Source organism: Bison bison, unplaced genomic scaffold (genome assembly GCF_000754665.1).
Source record: "Bison bison bison isolate TAMUID 2011002044 unplaced genomic scaffold, Bison_UMD1.0 scf7180017864526, whole genome shotgun sequence".
NCBI classification, from domain to species: Eukaryota; Metazoa; Chordata; class Mammalia; order Artiodactyla; family Bovidae; genus Bison; species Bison bison.
The window spans coordinates 2182882-2193626 of NW_011495077.1; the positions used below are offsets into that span (position 1 = coordinate 2182882).

The 10745-nt window shown below is 51.1% G+C and overlaps 1 protein-coding gene across 1 annotated transcript in view; it reads right to left on the minus strand.

Annotated features, from left to right (window-relative positions):
* ZFHX2 (zinc finger homeobox 2) overlaps positions 1 to 3337 on the minus strand; it is a 27706-nt gene extending 24369 nt beyond the window's left edge. The window contains exon 1 of the mRNA XM_010831413.1: positions 1251 to 3337. The gene's annotated coding sequence lies outside the window, so the exon portion shown is untranslated. The remainder of the gene's footprint in view (positions 1 to 1250) is intronic.
* Between the last annotated feature and the right edge of the window lie 7408 nt (positions 3338 to 10745).

Here is a 10745-nt window from a genome sequence, read left to right on the forward strand (position 1 = left end):
GACAGAAGAGATTGGTTTTGGTATTGCCTCTCTCTTCCTCGGTGCAGACCCCACTCCCTGGCTGTTCCTCAAGGTGAGCAGGAAAGGATGGAGTGCTGCTTTCAAATTTCGTGGCCAGGTCGGGGGATGGCGCTGCTAGCTGCCCCATCGTGAGAGTCTCTGAACAGATATTCCTCAACGGGAGGAGGGCCGAGAAGCACCCTGTAAAGAGCTGGACAAGAATTCCTACTTCTTGATATGCCCTCACTGTTCAGGGGGGCAGATACACTGTACTTAGAACAGGAAGAAGCCAGGGAACTTCCAGGAACCTTCAGTACAGCCTGTAGGGCCTGAGAGCTACTGAAGATGTTATGAGAGTGACAGAAAGGCTTGGATGTGAAGCGGAAAACCGCAAAGGGGGGTCTCTGAGACCACACTTGGCAGAACAGACCTCAGAATCTTGAGAATTAAGGAGCCAAAGGGACAAGGGCAAAGGAAGGACCAAAGAAGTGAGGCCTGAGGAAGGAATGTGCCCCTCACCAAGGGGCCAGGCTGGCCAGGGGCGCTCGCTCTGGAGCTGGAGCCCCTCCCATCTCGGGCAGAGCTGGAGCGGGAAAGCGACAGGAATGCTCCCTAGTGGCTACAAAGGGAACATCACTGAGGAGGGGACAGGCCTGCCTGGTGAAACAGTGGCTTTCTCCTCCCAGCTCCCCTCCTTTTAAAAACAAAGCCTCTCCTCACTTTTCTTCAAACCCACTGGCAGGGCAAAGTCCTTCCCAGCAAAGTCAGCCAGAGGGCACCAGACATATTTGCTTACAATTTGCATACAGTGATTTCCAGTCAGAGCCCTCTAGACTTGTTTGCCAACTTTTCAATTGTTCCATCTATTCTCCTTCCTTAGAGCCCGTTTTGGGGAACTTTCCTTTCCTTCTCTGAAACCCCTGACTCCAAGCTGCCCCCTCCACATTCACTTTGTCCCGCCTTTCTCTCCTTTTGGTTTCAACCTGTTGCTTTCAAGAGGCAGCCACAGAGGGAAGGGGAAGATGGGAGTCTGTGAGCCCACATTAGGGGGATCAGTTGGTACCAACAGCAAATAAATTCTAACCAGATGAGATTTCTTTTCTAAGGCAGTGGAAGAACATGGGCTAAGGATTCATGCAGACCCAGGTTCAGTCCTGGCTGTCCCCACTCACCAGCCGTGCAACCTTGGTAAGTTACTTATCCAGTCTGTTTCCTCACCTGGAAACTCCCTGGCCCTCTAGAGTACTCACACAGAAGGGTTCAGAGCTGGCTTCGTGTCCTTTGCTGAGCCTGGGTCTCTCCAGTGCATCTGCAGGATCACACAGCTGTCCTCACCCGGCTTTTGTGAAGACTAGTGCAGGTAACATGTGAAAAGTGCCCATACTGGTGTCCATCAGGTCAGTTCCTTTCCTTCTCTCTGGCTTTCCCTGCACTGCACCTCATCCCACCCCACCTCTCCCCGAAGAGCTGGGCAAGATGTGTACAGCTAGGCCAATGCTTTCTTTCGGTCTTGCCCCTTCTTGACCTGGCCTCTTCCTCTCATCTCTGCCCTTTAACTGAGGGCAATTCTTTGTTGAGTAGGATTTCAATCTAGTCTGCCCAGCAGCAGTGTTCATTTCTCATAGGCCCTCTTGATGGCTGGGTCTAGATACACCCCATTATCCCGAACCAGAGACTGGAAGCTCTGCCCAGGTTCACACTTGGATCAAAACTATTATGTCTTCTCCCTGCATTAAAATTATCACTGCCTCTGTCTCTAAAGCTCACCTTCTATATTTAAAAAGAAAACAACAAAAAAGGTATTCCTATTCCTCCATTTTAATTCTACCTATCTCTTTTAGATCTCTCCCCAGCACCCCAACATTTAGGGAGTGCGTACTTTGTGCAAGAGAAGTTTTGTCCAAAAGAGAGAAAATAAGAATGGCAGGGATTGAGGCAGGCAGGGAAAGGAGTATCAGAGAGAGTGAAGAAGGGGACAGCCAAGGCAGATAAGAGGAGGGAGGGAAAAGGGAGGGAGAGGTAGGGAAGGGGCAGGGAGTTGGGTCTTGATCTGCACAGGTAAATACTGCAATCAGAGTCTCCTCAAGACCTCCCAGCTTTGGCATCATATTGGGCAGGGGCCTGTCCCCATTGAGAAGGATGGAGCAAGGAGGTTATCTCTTTCACTTTGCAAGATGCTGAAGGTAGGCAGAAGGGAAATAGGTGGGGTGTGAGGAGAAAGGAGAGGCTGAGAAGAAGAAGATGGGGGAGGGAGGGAGGAGACGGGGCTAAAAGGGAAGCTACAGATTAAAACCACAAGCAGAGAGGGACATCCGTGCACACTTGCGTCACTTTGCTGAGATGTGCCGCAGCATGCCGGCTGCTGGAGTTGAGGATGTCCCAGAGAGAACAGGAGCCTCTTGCCAATGTGTCTCCCTCAGTGATGCTGAAGTGTTAGGACAGCAGTGTGCGGAGCTGTGTGGTCTTCAGGCGCACTGGAGAGACCCAGGTTTAGATAACCGCACCAAGTCAGCGCCGAACTCTTCTTCTGTATCAGCACTCCACAGTGAGAACAGGGGGCTGCACCCTTGAATTCAGATTCCGGACCCTGTCTGATCCTGGCACGGGGGACCTCTGTGGAAGATCTTTGATCTCCCTGAGCTTGAAAACAATTACATGCAATTCTTCTAGAATTATTTGGAAGGTACCATTGTAAATGGCTGTGTATATAAAATCCTTCTCGTTCTTTGATTCTCATAAACCCTCGTGATGGTAATGACTATTTAAATACTATTAAAACAACAACAACAACAAATAATATCTTTAAATGTTTATCATGTGTCAGGTACTGTGCTGAGCCCTCTGGAAGCATCACGTCACCTAATCTGCCACTACAATCTGATAAAATAGATACAGCTAGTCATTCCCATTTACAAACATGGCAGCAGACTTAGATGGGTTATGTAATTTTCAAGGTCTCTTACTTGGAAAATAGAGTCGAGATTGGCCTCAGGTAGCCTGACTCCAGCACTCTGCTCTCAAGTTAATTTGTAAGCCTTTAAGCTTGGGCTGGTAGGTATTTGAATGAGATCTTTGAGTCTGAGTGTGCTCCTCTGCCCTTGTGTGTGTTGCCTTGAGCGTACGTGCTGTCGCGCTCTTTGAGCTTGTCAGGGCCTTCTCCCAGTTGTTACAGTAAGATGGGCCACTGCTGTCTGTGCAGGGGCCCTGGCCATTCTGGGTGCATGTCTGTGTCTGTCTGGCTACTGGAGGTGAAATGGAGATAGCTACCACAGATTTGTGATAAATTCTGAAAGTCTACACATGTGTATTCATAATAGTATATGAAAAGTGAAAGTGAAGTCACTCAGTCGTGTCCCACTCTTTGCAACCCCATGGATTGTAGCCTACCAGGCTTCTCCGTCCATGGGATTTTCCAGGCAAGAGTACTGGAGTGGGGTGCCATTTCCTTCTCCAGGGGATCTTCCTGAACCAGGGATCGAACCTGGGTCTCCCGCATTGTAGGCAGACGCTTTTACCGTCTGAGCCACCAGGGAAGTCTCAATAGTAATATGAACTTAAGAAAAAAAAACCAAAAAACGGTATGGTATTGTCTGGAATCAAATTCTAGTTCTGTTCCCTATGATGTAAATGTCCTCAGGGTGGGTTGCTTAAAGCTTGTTTCTTCATAAATAGAATGGGGAATAGTTCCTTATAGAGTTGTGCCCACTGAGATGATCATTATTGAGACTGGCACTTTGTATGTGATCAATAAATGGGAACGATAATTGCTCATCCACCTACCTAACTCCCTGAGTTGGGGTGTGTGTGTGTTTACTGCTTTCTGCTCTTATGTGTGGCCGAGGGCCTGGCTATAGCCTTGTCCGGGCACCTCTTCGGGGTTAGCGAAGGGGCCCCCCAGGCTCTCAGTTACACCCCCTGGGGCCCTGGGTTTCCCGTTCAAAGGTAGGGGTGTCCTGTGCGGGTGTGCTGCCGCGTGCTTGTTTGTGCGCGGTGGCCCGGCTGGCGCGGGCGTGTTTGGGGTGGTGGTAATTACTGGGATGGCCCAGCCCTAATGAGTGTGATCTCGTTACACTCTCACCGCCTCTAATGGAGCTAACCTCATTTCACAGCCATTAGAGATGGAGATGAGGCCCCGCCCCCAGCCCCGCCAGCTGCAGCTCCCACAGCCCCGGCCACGTTCTTCCCCTCCGGCTCGCCATTTCCCCTTGCCACCGCTCCTCTCCCTCCCGGGCCTCTGCTCCTCCTTCCAGGCTTCCCTCTCCCCTTCCCCATTGTTCTTTCCCTTCCCATCTTTCCGCACTTCCCTCCCCTGCCCTCCTCTCCTCCATTCCTGGCTTCCTTTACCCCTCCCTCTGCCTACCCCCGGTCTGTCTGTCCGCTGCGTCTCCATCCCCCCGTCCCCTTCTCCGCTCCCCTCCCCCGCCCTTCCCTGCTGCGGGCCCTCCCCTCCCCCACGGTGCCCCGTCTGGCCAAAGGACAAATCTCAAGGGGGAAACCTGCAAAGACAAACAAGGAGCAGTGACTTCATTATCGTCGTTAATTTGCCACTTCAGTTCCTCCCACAAGGGTCAGAGCCGGCACGGCTTGAACTCAGGACTGAGGCGGAGGCCGAGCCGGCCGCCTGCCTTTTCCGCCTTAAGCCTCTCCCACAGCCACTCGGCCTCCCCTCCTCCTCCCGGTCTTCATTTCTCTGCAGGGGGTCAGGCTCCGGATTTTTCTCTTCCGTTTCGCAGTCCTCGAAGCCTCAGCCTACCGCCCTCCTTTTTCATTTAAATTATTTGGCCTTCCCTCCGGCTCTCCTGGCTCCAAAGGTTTATACCTTTCTTGTTCTATTCTCCCGGTTTCCCCTTTTCCCACTCTTCCCTGCCCTGCCTCCCTGACTCCCTGTCTTGGCCTTCCTCAGTCTTCCCTTTTCCTAACCTCAAGCACACTCCTGTCCCTAAAGCACTAGGATTTATCTCTAGGTTTGAAGACCACATAGCCTGGTGACGCAGGGAATGGGAGGAAGGAGTCTGTGGTACAAGCAAGAAAAGTAATACAGAAGGTGGAAATGGCTGGATTGAAAGGAAGACAACTGTGATAAGGGATGACAGGCACCTGAGTCAAGGCAAGCAGCAGAATCCAGACTCAGAGACTCAAGACACACTGGGTTCCAGAGAAACCACCTTACCAAGACCAGAGAAAGATGGGCCAGAGGGCCTTGCGGTGGGGGGTGGGAGGGTGTTACCGACAAGACAGGGAATGAGAAATCTGAGGATGGAAATGGTGCTCACCCCATCAGTTCCCCAGGGAAACACAGACTAACACTCCCCTCCCAGCCTCTGCCCTCCTCCACTGAGAAGCCAAATGACTGACAATTGACTCTTGACCTTTAGCCCAATCCCAGCCCCAAAGGGAGAAACTGAAGGTAGCTGGCTGTGACTGGAGGAGGCACCGCAGAAATGTCTACACAGGAAGTAAACATTTCTTCACCCACCCCTGCCCTTCCAACTGTGCACTTCCACACGCTACACAGGACCACATTGCATATGAATGCCCTCTTCTCTCCGCAGAAACCGAGCGCTACTTATGCCTTCTAATTGCTCAGGCCCCAGTGCCATCACTGTTCCAGTGGATGGCCCTGCTGTGATTCCCGTCCTGGAACCTTGTATTCCTGCCCCAGTGCAGAGGCAGCTCCTATTCTCTCATTTGACTTTGAAAGAGATATTTTGAGGGGGTGCCATGCTGTCTTGGGAGGGATTAGGAAAAGGTGTCTTTTTCCAAGTATGTACAGCTTGGTGACAGGAGAACAGGTGGATCTCGGCTCTGTCAGCCCCTTGGCTGGGTACCCTAGACAAGTGGACACAGAGGCCCTGGTCTGCACGTGTGCCTGTAAGAGGGGGGCAGTGAGAGCCAATGGGATTACCTCAGGGTGCTGAAAGGCACCTCTAAATCCTTCACCCTATCTCACTGGCCTAGGGTGGAGGAGGGGTGGGCAGGCAGTCCCCTGGAGCTTTCCACAGAGAGGCAAGGGGCTCTGGAAAAGTGAGTGGTGGGATGACTGAGAAGCCAGAGAAGAAAGATGGAAAAATCAATGAAATGAGTTTCTAACGGTGAGGTAAAGGACCGCTGTGTCGACAGCCTGTCGCCTGCTGCAAAATATGAGCTGCCCAAGTCCATGGCAGCGGCTGACAGTGCATCCACCGCCACCGTCCTCGCTGGAGGCCCCCGCCCGCCAGACCCTTCTCCAGCTGCCCTGGCCATTCTTATTATAGACAGGCTCTCCCTCAGGGCTTTGCGACCTCTCTTCCAGGGCTTCTTTCCTACATTCCTTTGATCCATTCAGGGCATTTTTGACTCTTCACCACAGGCACAGGTTAAGTTATAATTCCTGACTGGGTGCATCCTTTTCCTCTACGGCTTCTGTGTTTAGCAGCCTGCTCACAGATCTCAGAGTTGTGATGAGCTGTGCATCTCTTGCCATCTCCTGTTTTACTCTATACCTCTAGACTCCAACAACGCAATGCATAGTCAGAGGTCAAGGCCCTCCCTCTTAGGGCTTCTTGCATCTAGGTCTGTGCCTCTTTCTGCCTTTTGGCCCACTTGGCCAACACTGACTTCCTCGTAATTGCCTAGATTTGGGCAAGATTTGGGGTCTGTATTGATTTATGAACTCTGTGGCTAGCATGTCTGTGCGCATGCATGTGTGTGTATTTACGTATTTACATATTGCAGATTCCACTGTGGTTTCATGACTGGGAATGGGGTGGGTTAAGGATGCTACTTCCTTTTTTTTTTTTAAGGATGCTACTTCCAATTCAAATCTCCAAATCTGTCTTTAGAAACAACTCTTAACCTTTTCTGGAAATCACCTCCTTTCTCTGCTGCTGCTGCTGCTGCTGCTAAGTTGCTTCAGTCGTGTCCGACTCTGTGTGACCCCATAGACGGCAGCCCACCAGGCTCCCCCGTCCATAGGATTCTCCAGGCAAGAACACTCCTCCATATCTTCCTCCTGGGCTTCTAAGACTGTTCATTCATGTTTTCTCCCAGGATCTCTGCAGACTCCCCAGATCAGCCCCTAGAATCAGCCCTGGATGCCTCTGAGTGTGCCCCTAACCCAGTGTCTCTTCTCTCCGCCTCAGGTTTCACAGGCACTTCTGGTAACTGCCCTCCAGTCCTTTCCTCCAGTGTCTGCTTCCTCAACTTGCCCATTTATGCAGACTTAGGCCTGAGAGCTGGGGTGAAAGGAAGGCGGGCACCTCTTCCTTAGCCTCCTCTTATTTATTCACCATCTTGATCAATAGATATTAAGCATCCCCTGTGTGACAGACATTGTGCTAGGTGCTAGAAAACAATCAGAAACTAGACACAGGCAGTGCCGGCTCATATGGCCATCAGGACTAACCCTGGGTCTCTCACTGACAGCTTCTCTCAGAGTCCCCCCACCCCACCCCCACTTTTACCTTCACGGCCAAGTTCCATTCAAGAGCCTTCCTTTTTCTGTATCTCTGCTTCACACGGCTCTCACATGGTTCCTATCCCCTCTAATCTGCATTTCCAGCTTCGTGTCTATTCCTAAACCCAAAGCCCAAAGTGAGCTATATCTTAAATTTTTAGTAACTCTCCTTTCTGCTCACAAAGCCCTTCTCCTTTCACATTCTGTAACTGCCCATTTCCACTCTCTTCCTTCTTTGCCTGTCTTTCAGTCCTACCATCCCATCCTCAATGCCCCGGTCTCCTGAGATCCTTTCCTTTTGCTCCTGCAGGCTCTAGTGAACCTCAGGTGCCCACAAACAAGACTTCATTTAGAGCTAAGAATAGCTGCAGGGAGGCAAGGTCAAGCTACCAACCTAGGAATCCTACAGATTTGACTATGGCCCTCGCCAATATGTGTACAGATCCCCAGCAAAGCAGCAAGTTGTTCCTCTGTGGGTTTTAAGGTAACACCCGCTGCTCTGACATCATGGAGGGAGGAACCCTGTCAGGTTGCCAAGGCAACACCAGCAATTTATGACATCAGAGGCTGTAGGTCTTTGGTGCTCAGGGGCTAGAAAGATTCCAGTTCCTATCAGTTAAAGTAAATGGGAATTTCTAGTGTTCTTTTAATCTCTGTGCTCACTGTTGCCCTGGCTTGGGAATGAAATGCAAAGGCCTCCAGTAGCTTAGTGAAGAATTTGGCCAACAGAATGAGCCAAATCTCTCCTCTTCACCAGATATCTTTGCATTTCCTCTCCTCTCCTCTGGCATCCCTCTCTTTTGGGGATTCGCCCAATGGTATTTCTGCTCTGCCTTTTTTCCAAATTGCCCCTCCTGCGGCGCTCTCTTTGCATCCATCATGCTGTGTCCTTCTCACTCCAGAGGCATTTGTTTCCTTTGATACCTCATCCTCTCCTCTTCCCTACCAAGCTCCGTGCAGCTCTGATCTGCTTCAGCAGTCCTCTTTTTGCCTTCCATTCCCCTTCTTTGTACCATGTTTTCCCACCTCATCTTATTCTTTAGTTCCTCCCTTCCCCCATCTTAACACTGTATTTATTCATTTCATATTGCTTTTTCTGTTGACCTTCCTCTTGAGAAATAGTCTATCCTTTCTCTCCCTGTCTCCTTCTGTATCATTATTTATTAACTCATACTTTGTTTCATTCTCCCAATTTTTCATGAATCACCCCGATTCCTCCCCTGCCCCCATCCTGCATGAATTTTCTCTTCCTTTGCGTGTTCCTCACATCATGCATTTCTCTACCCTGTGCATTTCTCTCCTCTTCCTTTCTGTCCCTGTTCACCGCTGAAATCTTCCATCTTCTGCCCATATCTACCTCCTTTTATCCTTCAAGCCCCTGAAGTCTGGAAAAACAATGAGCTTAAAACAAGGTAAACTCTCCCACTCTTTATCCACCTTTCCCATTCTTTAGGCCTGAATGAACCTGGCCCTTTGCATAAGATAGCTTCTGTCACATGGATGAAAACTGCCTCCTGAAGCACACTGAATCCAAATATGATAAGATCAAGGACCCAGGAAGAAGACAAATTAGAAAGTAGAGAAAAAGCCACCAGGGTCTAGAATGAACTGAAGGACAAGGGGCAACCAAGCAGGGTGGAGCTCTGAGTCCCAGAGAATGTCCCCTTACAAAATCAAAGTTGACAGTAAATGAAACATAATGGCTCTGACTGATGAAGGGGTTATATGCCCCTGGAAGCCCATTAAATTGATTTCTTGGCCTGTTTATGTGCCTTCACTAACCATACTCCCCAACTCTCCCAGCCCCTTTGCTCCCTGGTATTTTTGGCTGCTGCAGTTAAAATGCTGAGTGAGAGGGTAAGAAATACAAGAAACTTAGGGTGACCAAAGAGAAAAGGGAGGAAGAGGGCAGATTACAGGAACAAAGGTGAAGAATAGGCAAAGGAGATCATGGGAGATGGGGATGGGGAAAAAAGGGGGTGAAACAAAACGGGGAAATGAAAAAAATATATAATGGTAAAGTTAGGGAAGGGAGGAAAATCGAGTCAGTGATGAAGAACTATGTGGTGGGAAGCTCCTGGAGAGGCAGGTGACACGCAGGAGACCAGCGGTGAGGTCCTGATGGGGGACACAAGCACATGGCAAAGGGGACAGTTAACAATGCTAGGAAGTTCCAAAGTTCCCTGGGTGAAGACCAAAGACGAGGCCGGCCTGGCTATGCGGAAAGGGCACTTGAATCCTTGAGGGAGATACACCTATCCCTCCACTCTTCCAGGCCCCTGACCAGTGACTACCACAATCATCAATCATGACTGATAAGCAAACTCCAAGGCAGCCTGAAAAGGCCAGAGAGATCCATTCAGACCCTGAAGGAAAGGGCACGGAGTCCTAGATGGGTAGACCAGTTAGGCAGCCAAGGTGTGACACACAGTGACAAGAACACACAGCGAGAGGATCGCCCGGATAGGAAGTCACATCCGGAGACAGTGACACACAGACGGACCCGGACCCAGAGACGGAGGGGTGGGGAGAATGAATGAGAATGGCAAGATCCAGAGGTAGGGACATGGACAGCGATCGGCAGGGCAACAGGCGCAGCGTGGTCCAGTGCTCAATGATAGAGCTATTCAGAGAGAGGGACAGACAAGAGCGGATGGAGAGTTGGGGGGCCAGGAGAGGCACACTTCACCTTGAACAGGAGCGGTGGCCTCCCCTCACCTACTAGTAGCACCTTTCAAAAACCAAAAAGCAACAAACAACCCAACTTCAGGCAAAACCTAAAAATCAAAGATTAAGGGTACCCACCTCCCCTCCCATCCTCCCACCCGTGGTGAGCTTGCCCATCCATCAGCCCGCCTGCTAGCCGCCGTTCCTCACCCATCCTGAGGCCGGCGGGGGGCCGCCGAGGCTCCGGCCCCTCCAGACTGACAGCTCCGAGCCCCCATAGTCACCCGGCCTCCTCTTCCCTCCAGGATCCCCGCTCCCCGTACTGCTCGGCGTGACCCGTCTAGCCTCTCGTTACCCTCCGCCCGTCCGGCTGGCTTCTAGTCCAGCTTTGATGCCTTTCCGTTCCCCGCCTCTGCCTCCACCCCGGCATCTTTCTCTTCGCACTCTCGCAGGCCCTCTCCTTCCCTCCCACAACCCTGTCTCTCCTTCTCAGGCTCTCGGTCTGTCCGTCTGTCGGTCTGGGTCCCCTCCCCCAGTCCCTTTCGGTCCCTCTCCGTGCCCTCCAACGGCAGTCTCCGAGCGCCTCCTCTCCCCTCCGTCTCAAGCTTCCAAAGAGCAAGGAAGGGAAGAAGAGAGGGAGAGG